At 43.8% G+C, this 14,703-nt stretch overlaps 1 long non-coding RNA gene across 2 annotated transcripts in view; it reads left to right on the top strand.

Moving 5' to 3' along the window:
- LOC148149058 (uncharacterized) overlaps window positions 1-12,404 on the top strand; it is a 77,187-nt gene extending 64,783 nt beyond the window's left edge. For both annotated transcript variants that reach the window (XR_015758318.1, XR_015758319.1), the window contains 2 exons: window positions 11,429-11,488; window positions 12,171-12,404. This is a non-coding gene — a long non-coding RNA (uncharacterized LOC148149058). The remainder of the gene's footprint in view (window positions 1-11,428; window positions 11,489-12,170) is intronic.
- The last annotated feature ends 2,299 nt before the right edge of the window (window positions 12,405-14,703 follow it).

Here is a 14,703-nt window from a genome sequence, read left to right on the forward strand (position 1 = left end):
GTGGAGGAACAGCAGGATCTTGGGGTCCATATACATTGGTCTCTCAAAGTTGCCATCCAAGTTGATAGGGTTGTTAAGAAGGTGTATGGTGTTTTGGCTTCACTAACAGGGGGAATGAGTTTAAGAGCTGCAAGGTTTTGCTGCAGCTGTATAGAACCCTGGTTAGACCATACTTGGAATATTGTGTTCAGTTCTGGTCACCTCATTATAGGAAGGATGTAGATGCTTTAGAGCGGGTGCAGAGGAGATTTACCAGGATGTTGCCTGGATTGGAGGGCATGTCTTATGAAGAGAGGTTGAGCGACCTCGGGCTTTTCACACTGGAGAGAAGAAGGAAGAGAGGTGACTTGATAGAGGTGTACAAGGTAATGAGAGGCATCGATAGAGTAGATAGAGACTTTTCCCCAGGGCAGAAATGATTGTCACGAGGGGTCACAATTTTAAGGTGATTGGAGGAAGGTATAGGGGAAACATCAGAGGTAGGTTATTTACGCAGAGAGTAGTGGATGCGTGGAATGCACTGCCTGCGGTGATGGTAGAATCAGAGACATTAAGGACATTTAAGTGACTGCTGGACAAGCACATGGAAAGCAGTAAATTGAGGGGTGTGTCGGTTAGGTTGATCTTAGATTAAGATAAACGCTCAGCATAACATCGTAGGCTGAAGGGCCTGTACTGTGCTGTATTGCTCTATGTTCTAAAAGTCACTCTGAGGTAGTGCAAACACGGAGATGCAACACACTCGCAATGGAGACTTTAAACTCTAGAGGAGCTGTCCTAAACTCTGCAGGATGGAACCCTTAGTCCTTATTCCCATTGGCCTGTAACCCATTCAGGCTGATCAACTAAGGCTTGTATCAGTTATGACAAATCAGACCAACATGTGCCCTTGACTTGGACCTGTGGAAACCAATGGTTTAAATGGTTTATTTCCTTCTATCTTGTTAATTGTTTTTGAAACTCCAGTAGCCAAAAAGGGAAATGAAAGTTGTTGTTAAAAGTACATTTTAGCATCATATATAAATTGCTGCTATTTAGGGTTTTATTCAGAGAGTCACAGAGCACAGAAACAGACTTTCAGTCCAACCAGTCAATGCTGAACATAATCCCAAACTCAGCGAGTCCCACCTGCCTGCTCCTGGCCCAATCCCTCCACACCTTTCCTATTCATGTACTTATCCAAATGTCTTTTAAATAATGTAATTGTACCCATATCCACCATCTCCTCAGGAAGTTCATTTCACGCACGAACTACCCTCTGTGTAAAAAACTTGCCCCTCGTGTTTTCTTTTAACCTCTCTCCTCTCACCTTAAAAATATGCCACTTAGTCTTGAAATCTCCTATCCTAGGGAAAAGACGTGACAAAAAATATTTTCTATTAGTTGACTGAATTCCCCATGATGAAAAAGTGCAGAGTCAAGCGCAGGGTAAGTGAAGCAGCACACTGTGAGACTTAGAATCGCTTTTTAATTAGAATGATATGGGGTGTTTTTCTGCCTTCTCCAAGTGATATCAAACACCGCACCAGCTAACCAATATGTTTAAAGTAACACAAAGTAAAGATGTATTCATAAGTAGTGAAGGTGCAAAATGTAGGTTAATTTTAGAGTGCCAGTCAGGGCTAGCAGCTATTGTGCCAAAGCATGGACAGACAATGAAGGTGAATGACCCCAGTAAGAAATGGGGAAGACCCATGTAACACCACATAATCCCATATAGTATGGAAGCAGGCCACTCAGCCCATACCAACCCTCCAAAGATCATCTCCCCTAACCCCTAACTGCATTTCCCATGGCCAATTCACCTAACCTGCACATCTTTAGACTATGGGAGGCAATCCACTCAGAGACAGGGAGAACATGCAAACCCCACACAGACAGTCACCCAAGGCAGGAATCGAACCTGGATCTGTGAGGCAGCAGTGCTAACCACTGTGCCACTGTCTAGCTTAGCATCTGCTTGACCCAAACATCAATTCAACCTCGTAAACATTTTGTGCAACATGCACACACAATCTTTACTGTCTCTAGAAGGACAGTACCAAGTCTCTTCATTGCAATTATTGGACAGAAACGCCATTATCAATCCACTGGAGGCCATTGTGCTGTGACCTTTGCCTAGTTAACGCCATTAGATTGTAAACTGATGATGAAAACATGCATCAACTCTTCTTTGAAAAGCATCTGGACAGACCAACATCAGCATCCCACATGCACAATAGAGTCACCAGTTGACAAATGGAACTGGACCCTAAGTGTTGAAATTTTATCCAGAATATTTCTTGGACATTTCAGTAGGGAAAGCACATAGGAGATCTTGAGATTTTAAAATTGCAATAAGGGAAATGCTGAAGATAGAGGTGTTTCTTACACAGCTTGGTTAGTGTCCAGTTTGTCAAATGCAGTAATCTTTCCTCAACTTTCCTGGAACAAAATTACATTTGGATAACACCAATAACCAAGCCGTGGTATTTACCAGGCTAACTTCACTCCTTCTGCACCTTCCCCACACACTCAGAGCAACTTGTGTGTAAGGCAAAGGAAACCTACAATTAGATCTACAGAAACAAGACAAGATTCGGGTAAGTCCACAGTATGTATTTCAAACCAAAAGCCCTAGAGGGCAGAGCTATCAATCACCTCGGAACAAGTACACAATGGAACATACAGTTGTATGGATTGACATGTCGAGCGGGCCCTCACAGATCACCTGTTTACTAAGATCTGTAAATTTTTCAACTTAATTAATGCCTAACACAAAGCCTCTGTCAGTGATGGATATACACCATTCGGTTGGATCACAATGCTATTGTTTTAACACAATCTGATCTAGGTGTTTGTGCTTGGCAATGTACACATAGGTACCTCTGAACAAAAACGATAGCAGGTTGTTAGAACCAGCCAAAAGCTCACCATCTGTGGCCCAATGTCCATCACTGCCAGGTTTCTCGGTACCAAGAAAGCTAATGTGATGGAACACAGAGTTCATTGACCTTTAAACTCCCACCAGGTGGAAGTTTTGTGATCTTCCTGTGAGATTCTTCCAGGTCGGTGCCATGAGACAAAATGCAGGTTATTTCCAAATTGTTAAATTTCACTTTTTGTTTATTACAAATGATCAGCCAATTTAAATTTACCACAGGACATCTGTCCATTCCATTCTATTAACCGTATCTTTTCCAATTTAAAATCGTATTCAAGCACTCTGTTTTCTTCTGAATGTTACCTACAGGTTGTTCTGCTCTAACACACGTTTTTGTTAATGCGAATTCCCTGTAACCCTTATTGATGAATTGGGGACACTATTTCTAAAGTGTGAACTTTTAAACGTGCATCGCCATTTGAACACTTTCTCAAGCACAATTTTTCTATAATGCGGGGTTGCACAAGAACACAACCATTGCGTTATAGGAATACTTGTATTTCAAAATTGGCTAAAACTCTGTTATCATGGTAATGCATTTTAGGCGAGACCATGTCCTTAGTTGGAACTAGAAAGGCTACTAGCACCTGGTTTGTTGGAAAGATTGTCATTTTATTTAACATTCTTCTAATTATTTATATTATTAATTACAGCATGCAGTTGTACACGGAATCATCTCTCCCCCAGAGTCTGCTGTCTTCTGGTCTATTTCATCACTATTGATGTAATCTAACCATATATATCTTTGTGTATTAACCATTTACTCTACAGTTGAGGTACTAATAGATAAGAGCTCCTGATGATTATGCATCCTACACTGAATGGTTCATAATTTGGCCACTTCCTGGCATTGTCTCACCTGACAAATTGCTTCGCAATATCAAATTGTGCTACATAGTGCAAAATAAACAGATCCATTTGTGTTGTGTTGTTCATGAGCACAGGATATCCCAAAATACTGTTTAATCAATGAAGTACTTTCGTAGTGTTGTCTCTGCTGTAATCTAGAAAACACAGCAGCCAGTTTGATCACAGTCCATTCCCATTAACAACAATGTGATAATGGACAGATTATCTGCTTTTGCGATGTTAGTTGAAACATTGGTCAGGACATATATTCCCAGTTCTTCTTCAACACAGTACAATGGTGTCTTTTATATTATGTGAGAGGGCACATGAGGCATTGTTTTACGGTGTCATTCAAAAGACAGCACCTCAAACAGTGCTGCACTCATTCAGTGCTGCATTGTAGTGTCAACCTTGATTTCTGTGTACAGGTTCTGGAGTCAGACCTAAACTGACAATCTTCTGGGAGAAAGTGAGGACTGCAGATGCTGGAGTTCAGAGCTGAAAATGTGTTGCTGGAAAAGTGCAGCAGGTCAGGCAGCATCCAAGGAGCAGGAGAATCGACATTTCGGGCATGAGCCCTTCTTCAGGAACAAGGGCTCATGCCCGAAATGTCGATTCTCCTGCTCCTTGGATGCTGCCTGACCTGCTGCACTTTTCCAGCAACACTTTTTCAGCGTTGACAATCTTCTGACCAAGCAATGAGAGTGTAACTAGCTGAGCCATGGCTGACACACAGAAATCAAGCCTTAGAAGTGGTCATGTATTTGCAAGTAGCAGTTAATGGTTTGGTTCCAACATGTAACACATGCTGCAAAGAATCTGCGCAACACTTTAGTACACCTCTTGTCAATATTGCCCTGACTGAAATTGCATTCCATATCAACTTTCATAACCACAGCTTGGCTTTAAAGCACTTTACCATGGATGCTCAGTAGCAGCAGTGTGTACTATTTACAAGATGCACTGCAGAAATTCACCAAAGATCCTTCAACAGCTTCTTCCAATCCCACGACCACTTACATCTAGAAGGATAAGGCCAGCAGATATATGCGAACGCCACTACCTTCAAGTTCCCCTCCAAACCACTCACCATCCTGACTTGGAAATATATTGTTGTTACTGCTTCTGGGTCAAAATCCTAGAGTTCCCTCCTTAACTGCAATGTGGGTAACCCCACAGCACATGGACTGCTGCGATTCAAGAAGGCGGCTCACCACCATCCTCTCAAGGGCAACTAGGGACGGGCAATAAATATTGGCCTAGCCAGTGACACTCATGTCCCATAAAAACAAAATGAAGTACTTCTGATGTGAAGCCACTGTTGAAATGTGTGCATATTAACATAGCAATTACTGCTAACAGAGATCTCACAAATAGTCATGCACAAGATAACAATAATCAGAACATTTGGAGTGTGTCCAGTTCTGGTCTCCCTCTGATCAGAAGGATATTATTAAGCTGGAGAGGGTTCAGAAGAGATTTACCAGGATGTAGCTGGGCATGGAGTGTTTGAGTTATGAAGGTAAAAACAATGACTGCAGATGCTGGAAACCAGATTCTAGATTAGTGGTGCTGGAAGAGCACAGCAGTTCAGGCAGCATCCGAGGAGCAGTAAAATCGACGTTTCAGGCAAAAGCCCTTCATCAGAGTTATGAGCAGAGGCTGAATAGGCTGGGACCTTTTCCACTGGAGCGTAGAAGGTTAAGAGGTGACCTTCATAGAGGCTTATAAAATCATGATCAGGTGAACGCCCTTCCCTAGGGTGAGGGATTTCCAGACTAGGGGGCATACTCATAAGGTGAAAGGAGAAAGATATTAAAAAGACCTGAGAGGCAATTTTTTTTACATAGAGTGGTTCCTGTGTGGATTGAACTACCAGAGGAAGTGGTAATGCAGGTACAACATTTAAAAGACATTTGGACAAGTACATGGAGGGATGTGGGCCAACCGCAGGTGGGTGGGACTAGTTTAGTTTGGGATTATGGTCGACATGGGCTGGTTGGACCGAAGTGTCTGTTTCTGTGCTGTGTCACTCTATAATTCTATAATTGTCTTGGTCTTCTTAAAAACGGTGCCAGGGAATCTCTCATCTACACCAAAGAGAATACCTGGGGCTTAAATTTTACAGTATCAGCATGTTAAAAGTCAAATTCCACCTTTAAAATAATAAAGCATTTCACAGGAGCAATATTGAGCCCAGGTCACATGAGATTTGTGTTAGATGACACATACGTTTGGTCAAAGAGTTAGGTTTTAAGAAGTGGCAGAGAGGGTAGATAGAGAAATAGATAGGTCCCAGGCAACTGAAGGCATGGTCACCAAATGGTGAAGGGATTAGCCACAGGGAATCGTCAAGAGGCCCGAATTAGATGAGCACAGATACTTTGGAAAATTGCGAGGCTGAAGGAGATTCCTGAGATACGTAGAGACACGGCCATGCCGAGATTTAAAAATAGGAATAAGAATTTTAAAATCAATACGCTGATGGATAGAAGGGAAAAGTTGATCAGTGAAAGCAGGGCAATAGGTGAATGGGATTTGCTCCAAGTTAGGATGCAGGAAGCAGAATTTAGATGCCCTCAAGCTTGCAGAAGTTGGGATATGGGTGATCAGGTAGGAACACATTGAAATAATGAATCAGGAGGTAACAGATGTATGAACAAGGGATTCAGTAGCTGATAAGCTGAGACAGGAAGGCAATGTTATGGTGTTGGAAATATGTAGTCTTCATGATGGCACAAACTCAGCTCCCAGCAAAATATAATACTGAGATTCTCAAGTCATGTGTCTGGGCTCAGAACATCGCCAAGGAGAGTGATGGCATTTTGAGTGGAGAACATAATGGTTTCAATATTCCCAGCATTTAATTGGACCAATGCTCTGTCCTTTCATATACAGTCGGTTCTGATATAATGTGATAGTTCCGTTCCTGTGCAATCTTGTGTTACAAGAAAATTGCATAATAGCTGCACCACTTGAACCAAGGGGGCCGGAATCACGTTATAGCCAGTGCAAGTAAAGAAATTTCACATTCTACAAATAATGTTCTGAATTCTTCAATCGCATCAAAGCCAATCTGCACTGGAGAAACATTCATTATAGCAGCACCGACTGTATTGCAGAGACAATACGTACTTGGTACACTATATGTCTGATATAGAGTCATACAATTATTCAGCACGGCAACAGACCCTTGGACACAACCAGTCCATGCTGACCATGTTTGCAAACTAAACCACTCCCACCTGCCTGCGCTTGGCCCATATCCCTCCAAACCTTTACAATTCATGTACTTATCGAAGATGAGTGAAGAGAGGGCATGGTAGAGGATGTTATCGAAAAGAAAACATTGCCAACAGTGCAGCATTCCCTGAGTCCAATATAGGAAATAGGAAAAGGTTACTCAGCCCATTGAACCTGTGCTGTCATTCAATTAGATTGGGGCTGATTTTCTACCTCAACAGCATTTTCCAGCACAATCCCCATATCCCCTGATACCTTTGATATCTAGAAATGTATCGGTCTCAACATGCTCAATGGTTGAGCTTCAACAGCCCCCTGGGATGCAGAATTCACCCTCTGACAGAAGAAATTCCTCCCCAACTCAGATATCTTATTCTTCAAGGAGAAGGTGAGCACTGCAGACGCTGGAGATCAGAGTCAAAGAGTGTGGTGCTGGAAAAGAACAGACAGACAGGCAGCATCTGAGGAGCAGGAGAATGAACGTTTGAGCAAAAGCTCTTTGCCTGGAATGACAGGGTGGCCCAAGGAGGCTGTGTCCCGGAGATGTTATGCCTATCTTACTACTGCACCTACTTGCGGAATGTTTCAGAGAACATCTCAGGGACACCTGCACCAACCAACCTCATCTCCTGTGGCCAAACACTTCAACTCCCCTTCCACTTCGCCAAGGATATGCAGGTCCTGGGCCTCCTCCATCGCCAAACCCTTACCACCCAACGCCTAGAGGAAGAACACCTCATCTTCTGCCTCGGTACCCTCCAACCACATGGGATCAATGTGGATTTCACCAGTTTCCTCATTTTCCCTCCTTCCACCTTATCCCAGATCCAACCTTCCAACTGGGCACCGCCCTCTTGACCTGTCCCACCAGTCCATCTTCCTTCCCACCCTCCTCTCCGACCTATCACCTTCACTCCCTCCCACCTTCGTTTATGCACTCTCAGCTACCTTCCCCCCAGCCCTAACCCCCCCTCCTATTTATCTCTCAGCCCCCTTGGACCTCCCTCATTCCTGACGAAGGGCTTATGCTCAAAACATCGATTTGCTTGCTCCTCGGGCACTGCCTGACCGGGTAATCCTACCCATCCCAGTTTTGTTGAACTATCACTAGGGCAACTACATGCTTCCTTAGATAAAAAGATCAGAATTCCTGATGCAACTCCATCAAAGCTCTTTATAAAAGCTGCAAGGCTTGGGGAGGTGATGGTCTAGTGACATTATTGCTGGACTGTTAATCCAGAGAGTCAAGATTAGTGTGGCGTTGGAAAAGCACAGCAGGTCAGGCAACATCCAAGGAGCAAGAAAATCGGCGTTTCGGGCAAAATCCCTTCATCAGAAATGAGGCTGGAAGCATTGGGGATGCAGAGATAAATGGGAGGAGGTGGGGCTGGGGAGAAGGTAGTTGAGAGTGCACGAGGTGGATGGAGGAAGGTAATAGGTCGGAGAGGAGGATGGAGCGGATAGATGGGAAGAAAGGTAGATAGGTGGAATAGGTCATGAGGATGGTGCTGAGCTGGATGTTTGGAACTGGGGTAAGATGGGGGCAGGAGAAATGAGGAAACTGGTAAAGCCCACATTGATGCCCTGGGTTTGAAGGGTTCTGAGGTGGAAGATGAGCTGTTAGTTCTCTGGGGACTCATGTTCAAATCCTGACATAGCAGATGGTGGAATTTGAATTCAATTAAACAGAAAATCTGGACTTAAAAGTAATGACATCTGTGAATGAATTGTCAGGAAAAATCCATCCAATTAATTAGTTTCCTTTAGGGAAACTGTCGTCTTTACCTACTCTGGCATGTGACTCCAAACCCACAGCAATTAGCCTCTGAGTAATTATGGATGGGCAATAAATGCTGGCCTTGCTGGCGATGCCCTCATCCCATGAATGAATTGAATGAAAGCATCCTTACTGCTGTACTCACATTATCTTGCAATAAAGGCCAAGATACCATTCGCTTTCCAAATTGCTTGCAGCATCTGCACGCTGGCTTTAATTGCCTTGTGGAGAAGGATGCACTGATCCCTTTGAGTATCAACACTAATATAGAGTGAACATTTAGGGCACCAGTTCTGCTTTCAAGGTGCATAGCTTGGAATTTCCCTCCTCCACAGACCTATCTTGTTGCAAAGGGCTTGATAACAAGAATTTCTGTTTGGGGAGGGCAGCACTAGGGTTGCCTTGAGTGATCTTGGAAGCAGATTAGATGTGCTTTTGGGGACTGGGGCAGAATTGTTAGCTGGGCTATCTAATCCTTGTATCGCTTCTTAAAACTGTCAATTAAGAAGTGAATTCTGCTGAGTTAAGTGCTTTTGGGGATTTTAAAACTGAACCAATCAATCAAATCGTTCTGTTAGAATTGCAGGAAATGATTAGATCATTTACGGTGTGGAAACAGGCCCTCTGGCCCAGCAAGTCCACACCGACCCTTCAAAGAGCAACCCACCCTGACCCATTTCCCTCTGATTAATACACCTAACACTATGGGTAATTTAGCCTGGCCAATTCACCTAACCTGCACATTTTTGGACTGTGGGAGGAAACCCCATGCAGACACGGGGAGAATATGCAAACTCCACACAGATAGTTGTCCAAGGTAGAAATTGAACCCAGGTCTCTGGCACTGTGAGACAGCAGTGCTAACCACTGTGCCACCATGCCACCCATTACTGTGATGGTAATAGTTTTATTTTCTATGATGTGATGTCAATCAAAGCCGGGCAGGCGTGGGGTTTCGTGTACTCTAACTGGAAGCTGTGCCTGATTTATATTTCTTTAATAAGGGGTTGGATAGATTAGATTAGATTAGATTAGATTAGATTACAGTGTGGAAACAGGCCCTTCGGCCCAACAAGTCCACACCGACCCGCCGAAGCGAAACCCACCCATACCCCTACATTTACCCATTACCTAACACTACAGGCAATTTAGCATGGCCAATTCACCTGACCCTGCACATATTTGGACTGTGGGAGGAAACCGGAGCACCCGGAGGAAACCCACGCAGACACGGGGAGAACGTGCAAACTCCACACAGTCAGTCGCCTGAGTCGGGAATTGAACCCGGGTCTCTGGCGCTGCGAGGCAGCAGTGCTAACCACTGTGCCACCGTGCCGCCCACAAATTATTTACATAATTTCAGATCACGACACACAAATAAACATTACCTACTCCTAAACAGCATTTATGTTTTCCCCATAAATTCATGACTCCCACATTGGAGGTTAAGGCCCTTGGCCCATTAAAAATGGGCTTTATTTGAACTCATTAGGTTCAAAGGGCCCTGCTGATTCCAGCCTGCATGATTCTTGACTCACCTGCTGCCCCCTCTTGGCTGAAACCAGACAAGGACTTGCGACCCACCATATCTAGAGGCCTTTGGAGTCAGTCAGACTCCGAAAACTTGGCCCCTCGTCCAGGGCTTTGAAACCAAAGACTTCAGGCTGAAAGATCAAGGGTTCTACCACTAAGCCAAGCCTGACACCTGTAGTGTAGAGCTTGAAATACAAGACTGCAAGAGAGGGAAGTTTTGGAACTGTCACTTGTGTTACATGTTAACGCCCCCATGTGTATCGTAGATCTGGAGGGGTCAGTATGCAGTATGTCAGCCTCAAGGCTGAATCCTGTGGACTTCAGTCCTGCCCCAGGACTTGTTGATCATATAACATCCTTTTGTGCATCCGTTCAAAACGATGAGCATGCTAATCATTCTGCAACATTCCCCAAATGAGGACAAAAGTGTGTGAGGAGATACATTTTCTCACTCACACTTCAAAGAACAAAGAAAATCTACAGCCCAGGAACAGGCCCTTCGGCCCTCCAAGCCTGAGCTGATCCAAATGTACTGTCTAAACCTGTCGGTCAATTCCTAAGCATTTGTTTCCCTCTGCTCCCCATCTGTTCAGACGCATCTTAAATGAATCTACTGTGCCTGCCTCTACCACCTCTGCTGGCAACACGTTCCAAACGCCTACCACCTTCCATACCAGGCAACATCCTCATAAACTTTCTCTGCACCTTCTCCAAAGCACCCACATCCTTTTGGTAATGTGGTGCCCAGAACTGTACACAGTATTCTAAATGCAGCCAAACCAATGTCTTGTACAATTTTAACATGACTTGCCAGCTCTTATACTCAATACCCCAATCAATGAAGGCAAGCATACTATATGCCTTCTTGACCACTCTATCCACCTGTGCAGCCAGCTTCAGGGTACAATGGACCTGCACTCCCAGATCTCTCTGCCCATCAACTTTTCCCGAGGCTCTTCCATTCATTGTATAATTTGCTCTATAATTAGACTTGTCTAAATGCATCACCTCATACTTGTGTTTCCCCTTTCAACTCTTCCTTATTTTGTCATGTACTATTTGAATGCAGAAGTATTGACCCATAATCATTGCTTTTGAAACAGCTCTATGGTATTACTCAGCTGCCCTGGATTGGATGGTTGGAGTGAGATAATTCTACCAAGGTCAGTATCCTGTCACCAAGTCACCCTTTGTTTACATGCGCACAGTAAGTGACACTGACCCAGCTAGCTCAGAACCAGCTCTTAGAATGAGCAGAACCCCTTACACTCCTGTTTATTTTTTTTCTCTTTTTTTTCTTTTTTTTTAAACCCCCACACTACCACCTAAGTGCGGTAGTGCTTATTTTATCCCCAGCACCCATGGTGTGTGTGTGCAGGTGTGAGACACAGTGAAAGACACAAAGTGCACGAATCTTTATTCAATTTCCACCACCAGGAAGATAGGAAAACACCCGGGTGGCCAGTGACAAACACTGCCCTTCACATCAAAGGGGAGTGCTGTGTGATCAAAACAGTGAAGGGGAGGGTAGGGACTAAATCAAAATAGAGTTGGAGGGAGAAATGATGCACTCCACTCCCTGCGGCGCCCACCTCTCCCTGAACAACTTACACTCCTGTTTATATCTGTCAGCCAGGGCTCCCTGATTGGACCAGGTTAACAGCCCCAGTCAGCAAATCCATTCTATGACATCCACTTGGCTAACTTTGTTCTAATAACTACAAGATAGTAACTCCCTAAACATTAGCAGTTTTCTCCAAGAACACCAGCTGACAGCCTTTCATGAATCTCCAATGAGCAATTCTTGCTTTGATGGTGTTATGATGTCTTTCTCTGTATTAGCAGTTTGGACACCTCAGAACTTCATTTGCAATTCCAGTAGCATTGACTCAACACTGAGCAACATTGCTTCCTGAAGCTTATCGTAAGAAAAGGCAATTGGGTCTCAGACAGTCCTGTCGAATGGACCCACGGCCAAGATTGTCAGTAAAAATCTAGAGGAGGATCTGCACAACGTAACTGTAACTCTGTAACGTATTTTGTCAGCTGCATTTATCTGGGCAAGTGAAAGTAAAATGTAAAATTGGATTATACCTCCGTTTCAGTTATGGGGCGAAGATAAAGCTACTGCATGGAGGAATAAATGGAGCTTATTGGATGAATATCTCACAAACTAAAGCAAAGGTAAAGTTGCCATAGTCCCAGAGGACCATGTAGGGGGCATTGTGAAGAGATCCTAGTTTGATTCATGGTGTCTGTTAAGTTACTTTGACTGACTGGAGGTGACAGATAATCTCAGACTTTCACATCCTTAGAGTCATAGAGTCACCGAGATGTACAGCACAGAAACAGACTCTTTGGTCCAACTTGTCCATGCCAACTAGATATCCTAAATTAATCTAGTCACATATCACTCTAAACCCCTCCTATTCATATACCCATCCAGATGCCTTTTAAATGTAATCATTGTACCAGCCTCCACCACTTTCTCATTCCATGCACGCACCACACTCTGCACGGAAGCATTGTCCCTTGGGTCCCTTGTAAATCTTTCCCCTTTCACCCTAAACCCATGCCCTCTAGTTCTGGACTCCCCGACCCCAGGGAAAAGACTTTGTCTATTTACCCTATCCATGCCCCTCATGATTTTATAAACCTCTATAAGGTCACCCCTCAGCCTCCGACATTCCAGGGAAAACAGCCCCAGCCTGTTCAGCCTCTCCCTGTGGCACAAATCCTCCAACCCTGGCAACATCCTTGAAAATCTTTTCTGAACCTTTTAAAGTTTCACAACATTCTTCCTATAGGAGGGAAGCTAGAATTGCATGCAACATTCCAAAAGTGGCTGAGCCAATGTCCTGTACAGCTACAAGATGACCTCCCGACTCCTATACTCAATGTTCTGGTGAATAAAGGAAAGCATACCAAATGCCTTCTTCACTATCCTATCTAACTGTAATTCCACTTTCAAGGAGCTACGAACCTGCACTCCAAGATCTCTTTGTTCAGCAACACTCCCTAGGACCTTACCATTAAATGTGTAAGTCCTGCCCTGATTGAGGCCTAGAGCTGGAAAATCAGTCGGTGCACATGATCATGTTTAGATGTGATGGCCGTGTAGTCTGAATAGTGGTAAATATCCACTTTCCAGGGACACACACTAACAGATATCAATGGTTCGCTATTGTTCCTGCACAATAAGCCTGATACAGGCTTGAAGAGGAGGCAGGAGAAAGTGAGGATTGCAGATGCTGGAGATCAGAGCTGAAGATGTGTTGCTGGAAAAGCGCAGCAGGTCAGGCAGCAACCAAGGAGCAGGAGAATCGACGTTTCAGGCATGACCCCTTCTTCAGGAGGCAACACATTGAGTAGTGAAACAACAGAGGTGAAAGCTGAAAGACAAAATAAAACTACAAGGCTTTGGGGTAGCCTTCAGCAAAATGCCTGTGGGTAGAGTGAAGGCCGACTCTCTTACATTTATCTGGTACAGCAGTTCCCTTAAGAGCCATGAACAGTATCAGGGTTGGATTTAGTTGATGGCTCTCAGTCAGTCCTTTCAAATTGTTCTCCTCCACAGGAAGCTAGTGGATCATTTTTGAAGAAATACTCATGCTAACAGTAGGATTAAAGTTCAGCTCACTGCACCTGGGTTTCATTTCACTGTCTTGCACCTGTTCCCCCTCTAATGGGTGGAATAATACATCCATTTCCTTCTCCTCCTTTACTCTACTCACTGACAACTGTCGCATTCTTGCTATAATTACAAATAATACTGCTCATTTTTTCTCTCTGCTACTCCATCACTGCCTCGTGATTTTATTCCTATTGTGTTTTGTTCTCGACACACACAGATGTTTTGAATAAGCTGTTGTAAAGCTCAAATACCCAACTGCAGACCTTGACCCCTTGTACACACATCCGAATTATAGCTCTTTCACCGAAGAGAGGTTTCTCTTCAAGTCTGAGACAACAATTGACCAGACTCTTGTAACCCAATCTTTTTTGTTAAAATGAAATTTGAAGGGTTTCTCGACAATGAAATGATTGCAAAGCAATCTGGTTATAGACACCTTACATTTACGGGCAGAATGATGGAAGCAATAATTCCTCTGGAGTTCAGCATGTTCTTTCATCCTTCCATCTTCCCTTAGACTCTTTGCTCTGTGATTTTGAAAATCTTAACTAAAGGAAGCAAATCTTTATTTTAAGATTGTTGATATCTGCAAAAATTCATTAATTGCAAGTTTTGTGTATAGATGGAAGTTAGCAGGTTAATTAGCTACAGGCCAATGCTAAAATTGGGACTTATCTAGTTTACAACATGCCCATTGTCAGCAGACCTGTAAGGCACAACAGTGTCCAGAGGCACACAGGCTCA

The sequence above is a fragment of the Chiloscyllium plagiosum genome, unplaced genomic scaffold (genome assembly GCF_037043375.1).
Source record: "Chiloscyllium plagiosum isolate Xiang-an unplaced genomic scaffold, Cpla_swu_hap1 HiC_scaffold_10, whole genome shotgun sequence".
NCBI lineage: Eukaryota > Metazoa > Chordata > Chondrichthyes > Orectolobiformes > Hemiscylliidae > Chiloscyllium > Chiloscyllium plagiosum.